Here is a 5715-nt window from a genome sequence, read left to right as displayed (position 1 = left end):
TTTTGCCCCCCCCCCCCCCCCGGGAGTATTGCGTTACCAGGCGCGTCGTAGTTCATTTGCCGGAGCATTTCTACCGGCGGGGTTTATCTTATCGCGGTATCGAGTCACCCGGTATGTCTATCGGCCCGTTCCAGGAGACGCGTTCTCTCTCTTTATCTTTATGACCACGACCGATAAAAATCGAGGCGCCGACTGGTGACGATCACCGGTTTGTATTCTTATGCCAGGTCAGCCAGAAATTTTATCAGACGCGTGCGTGTGAAAAATCAGAATTGGTGTTCGCGCGCGCGCGCGTAATGCTGAACTCCGCTTCCATTCGTCCCAGCAATATTATGTAAATTAGCTTCGGCGTCTTGGAGAAACTGGAAGTCTTGTATTGCAATAAAAATGTAAGGGGGGGGGGGGTGGAATTCACGGATAGAACGGGAAGAGAGATCCCGTTTATTTCGGGGAAGCCTGTTGCGCTCCGCTTCGCTAAGATTTCGTCCTTCCCTTCTATGGCTGGCGGGGGGGATATTTCGCGGTACCGAAGCTGAGAATTGTAATCTTCGGCTTTGTTTCACGGTAACCGAAGGTCACCGCTGTTCGCGACCCCGATTCGCCCCGTGACGACTCTCGTGAGTTTTCTTTTTAAGTCGAACGTGCGCCGCCTTCATTTTCGTGGGCGAGAAAACTGCGGCTTTCAAGATCCCACCGTGATAAACTCGTAATAAACTTTACGCGCTCTCCTCGCGTGCGTTCCTCGCGCGATTTCCCTCCTGGCGTCGCGAATAGAGTCCCGTCCGCCGTTCCGGATTCCTCGATTTATTCCCCCTCTCCCGATGGCGCGAATCGAAATTGACGTGATACTCCGAATACCGGATTACGCGAGGGAAGGCGGGGTTCGTCCTGCATTCGCGGAGTTATAACCCTGTGAAACTGTGTTTCGAGCCGCCGATATTCCGACTTCAGAAAGCGGAATAAGAAGCCACCGGAGACGCTGTAACAATGCTAATTATCTCGAGCGAATGCGCTGTTCCGAGGATTGAAAATGTGAAAACTACTCGGAAAGGTGCGACCGTTCGATTTCAATTTTCTCGCGTTAATCTCGCTGGAACTCGAAACGGGGACTATCGGGAACTTCGCGACACGCCTCGACGCACGGAATTGAGCGGCGACGGCGACGAGAAGAACGATAAATTACGCACCGGGCGGGTAATTCTCGGGTAATTACTCCGTAATTATTGCCGATCGGCTGATGTATATTGTAACTCGCCGGGTATTAAAATGAAAATGACACACCCGATAACGCCGGTGTATTATACGCACCACGTTGACCCACATTCGCGATCGCACGTTTTCACGCCGTCATTGTGTTACGGCCGCGCCGCGATCACCTCGCCGCTTTATCTCGCGATTTGCCGCGGTATCGCGCGGACACGTTGCAAACGAGCCTCTAATCGAGCCGGCCGATCGCTCGTAATCGGCGATCTCGGTTTCACGACGTGCGAGCGAGGTCCTCGAAAGAACCGGAGGGATGTTTGTTCAGCCAAGTCGGATCCTCCGGAGCCGGAAATCGGTGCTAGAAGACGGTCGAACGATTCGGGTGAGGGGGGGGGGGACGAAAGAAGCGATGTAACTCTCTGTCGGAGGAGGGACAAAGTTATCTCGTTTCGCTGAAAATTGCCTGGACGAGGGGGGGGGGCTTGTCTTAAAAAAGCACGGGAGAGCGAGGAGGAGTCGAGTTTTACCGCGGATCTCGCACTAATCTCAATTCACCGTGTAAAGGGAGGGATTATACGGGTCCCTCCTCGATTTTCAGAGAGCCTTCGGAGGCTTCAGTGCGCCACCTAGTTACTTTTACCTGCTTATTACCCAACTTTTGGACACGCCGTCCGAAGCGGGACTTACCGCAATTTCTGCGAACGACCTAACGTACGGCCGAAATTTCCCACCGTTGATTACACGCGAATCCGCGAGCCGAGATGTGAATATAATCTACAAGCGCCCCTCGCCCTTCTCGTCCTCAGATATCCTTTTTCCGCTCTATATCAGCTCGGCTTCTAACGCGTCGCATATTTCTTGTTTACGAGAAAAAAGAGACGCGTCTGAAGTCGCGTTGGGGAAATTCTCGTTAACGAGAAACGACTCGCTTCGCTCGGGAAATAGCGATATTAATTGTTTGTTTTAGCGAAATAACGCGATTTAAATGGTTTTCAAGAGAATTAATTTGTTATATCCGAGCAATATTTCCGCCCGAATTGGTTGCCTGGAACGAATTGAAAAAAAAAAAATGTATGACGGTATACGAAAAAAGAGTCGATGTTTTACAAATATTTTTATTCTGCGAATGAAATTGCACAATCCGATCTTTCGCAAGATCTTTGAAGATCAAACCCGATTGTCTGGTTACACACACATATACCGCATTGTCTGTTCCTTTGATCTATATACTTGTCATGGAGAATTCAGGTATTTGCGGTGCACCTACTGGCGTATTTACAAGGGGAAATGCGTGCCGGTTGAATGGTAATTAATATTAACGTGCGACCGCAACATGGCCCGCCGGTTCGGCGAACCAACTCGGGAAGCAACCCTATTGTAACGGGATAGCTCTCTCTCTCTCTCTCTCTCTCTCTCAATGCGGGCGCCACGCTCCGCTGACTCTCTCTGCGAGCGTGTACAGTCTTTCCATCGCGACTCGTTATTTCGGAATTCGTCCGACCTAACGCTTGAATGAAGCTGAATCAGACGCACCACTTCATTGTGCATCCGATTAACGCATAAGCCTCCATTATGCCTCCAATTTACGCAAACATCGGCGGTCAGTAGAGGTAATTAGTAATGGAAATTATTAGGCATGTAAGGTGATCGTAAATAATGCTGTTATATATTTTTACACACACACACACAGTGTTTTTTTAGATACTGTCCGATATTTTAGGAATTGATTTTATGAAGGTTATTTTATGAAGAAAAGCTCATGTAAACATATAATTTCGAGAGCTTTGTTTCAGAGATACGGAGTGTTAACAATTCTTTAAGATGTTTCTTCTTAATATCTTACAAATGTCTTCTAAATTAATGTCTTTATCGGAATCTACCAAGAATATTTGTTTGTAGATAATTAATAAGACAATAAAAACCTTCCAAGATCTTTGGTTCTATCCAGTGCAAATTCGGAGCAGCCAATTCCACTGGCTTTCTATAAATCGGCAGGTGCAGGTAGAAAACAGATAATATTTACGCCTATTTATCGACCCGAGTTTGAAAAAGAAACCTTTGTGTTTAAAAGTTATTAAGAAACAAACGATAATTTTATATGTACGATAATTTTTTGGCCTTTGAGACCACGTTTATATCGACTTTTCTTCTTAAAATTATCTGAGAAGTCGACTCGTAAAATATTGTACGGTATTCGAGAAATACTTTCCTCTTATCGTCGACAATGTCTGACTGCGTTACATTCAACGGTGAATTTCTCGCGCGGATCGAAGACGTTCGACGCGTCTCGTGAAAGATCGTCGAAGTTGTCGCTATGCCTAACTCCCGGCATGCAATTCGCCGTGGACGAACGTTGCTTTCACACGTAATGACGAAGTCCGAGCGCAGCCATTTGCCTCTACAGCCCTCTAGGTGTACATACCCGAGAGCTCTTGTAGGCACTTCGTCCAAGTCTCCGCAAATATGATTTCATGGTCTAAAGTCGGTTCGCAAACGACCACTTCATCAAGAAATTACGCGTAGGTAGTTTCTCCCGTAGTTTGTGCCGCGATACAGCGCGGTGCGGCGATAAACTGAGAGAAGAAGAGAGAGGGAAGGAATCGTCACTTGAACTTGTGATTTCGCGATTAGATTGTCGCAAAGTGATCGCGAACTTTCGCGTCGTGGGGCCGAGTAGGCCGTAGATTATTTTCTCCCGGAAAGCTCTCGCAAATATTTTTATGAGTACTCAAAAGTATTCGGAAGTTTACACTTGAATAATTAATTTGCGAGCTGCTGTTCGATGATGCGAAGAGTCGGAAAAACTTGCACGTTGAAGCTCCCGTATATATATTCGCATTGAAAGCTGGCCCGGATATATATTACGTTGATAAGGACTCTGGCAAAGCGCACCGGCGGGAGAATTGTTAGCTGGCTAGACACCGATTTAACGTCTCGCTCGAACTGCCATGGGCTCATTAAGGCTTACGTATACACTCTCCGTCTCTCAGATAAGAAAACGGAAGAGGGAGACAACGGGATCGTTGCTGAAGCACCACCGCTTTCGCCCGCTTTCCGCGAGTGCAGGAAACGAAGATAGTAATCACCGTCGCGTTCCTCGCGCGATACTTTCCCCCCGACGGCGAAAAATACCGAGGTTATAAAGACGGCATCTCGGGGTCCGTTCATCACGTTAAACGATCACGTAAATTCGCCCGTTACTTCCTCGGATTTTTCGCGGAAACGGACGGAATTGTATAACGCGTATAACGCGAAATTTGCGTGCAACCACCGGCGATTTAGCAGCCGGCTCGCCAGGCCCTTCTGAATTTAACCCACATTTTTCACCCGCCGAGCTTATTTACTCAATTAACCGTGCACTTGCTTGCCGTTTCCACTATACGTTTAATTAGATATATTTATATATAACTCGCTATTAATAATTTCGCGCTGAAACGACCGGAATATTACCGGCAATCATGGTGCGTTGACCTGCATTTAAATTCGTTCATTCAGGTGGATGGCCGCTTTAACGCGCCTTCGTGACGCCAATTTTACCTGCGCGGTCTCGCTCGTTATTTGTTACAACGACGTTCCCCGGTGCGCGTAAAGTTGCTTCGTGAATTTCATTGTTTAGGCTTTTTTACGAATCTTAACGATTATCATTATATTATAATTATATCCAGTGTTTTCCAGTATCTGGATAAAATTATCGAAACAATCATTCAGATGAATATATAGATTGTCTTTATCTTTAGTTAGATGGAAAAAATACAAAAAAAAATACATCTTCATCCTAGGTTAAAAAATATGTTATCTCATCTAGAAATTATCTGAAATAATGTTATGGTCCACATTTTGAACTCACTTTTCGACCAAATGAATGAAATAATATGGATCTATGCGTTAAGCCCGTATCAGACTAGAGATTGGAGATTGGATTTCAACGAATCGACAAATTTCGATTTTACCTCCTTTGATCTGTTCTTTTTGTGGTGCAACTAAAAGGAACAGGGCATTTCCTTTCTAATGATCAATCCACTATAAGCCCGTATCAAACTGTCGACTATGAGTGAGCATTCGATGATTATTGGCCTTTCTTGTTAGATCCTTAAATTTAGAGATAACGCCACCGATCTTTCATCTAGATAAATCAAGAGCAAAATCACTTTCATCTAAGAACGAATTTCTCGGATTTCTATTTCATCTTCATCGAGATGAATTCGAAATCATCGAAAGCAAACACCGATTACGCTGTGTCACAATCAAAACACGCGATCGTAAAATACGCAGGATGCGTGAAATTAGAAAAAGATTAGGCGTGACTGAAGGAATGTGTTGTCGCGGACCGAACGGTATCAAAAATCGCGCGCGTTCGTGCCGGAGTTTTCGCGAGTCTCGCTAATTCTTTACCTGGGCGCACGCGGCGCGGATTCAGGGCGCAACGCTTGTGACGAATGAGGCGTATTATGCGCTTAGACGGCGGGATTTGCATTGCAAAAGCGGCGTGTATTCGCGTATGCGAGAGAGGCG

Source organism: Dinoponera quadriceps, unplaced genomic scaffold (genome assembly GCF_001313825.1).
Source record: "Dinoponera quadriceps isolate SergipeBrazil2010 unplaced genomic scaffold, ASM131382v1 scaffold115, whole genome shotgun sequence".
Classification (NCBI taxonomy): Eukaryota; Metazoa; Arthropoda; class Insecta; order Hymenoptera; family Formicidae; genus Dinoponera; species Dinoponera quadriceps.
This window is presented reverse-complemented; position numbering follows the sequence as displayed.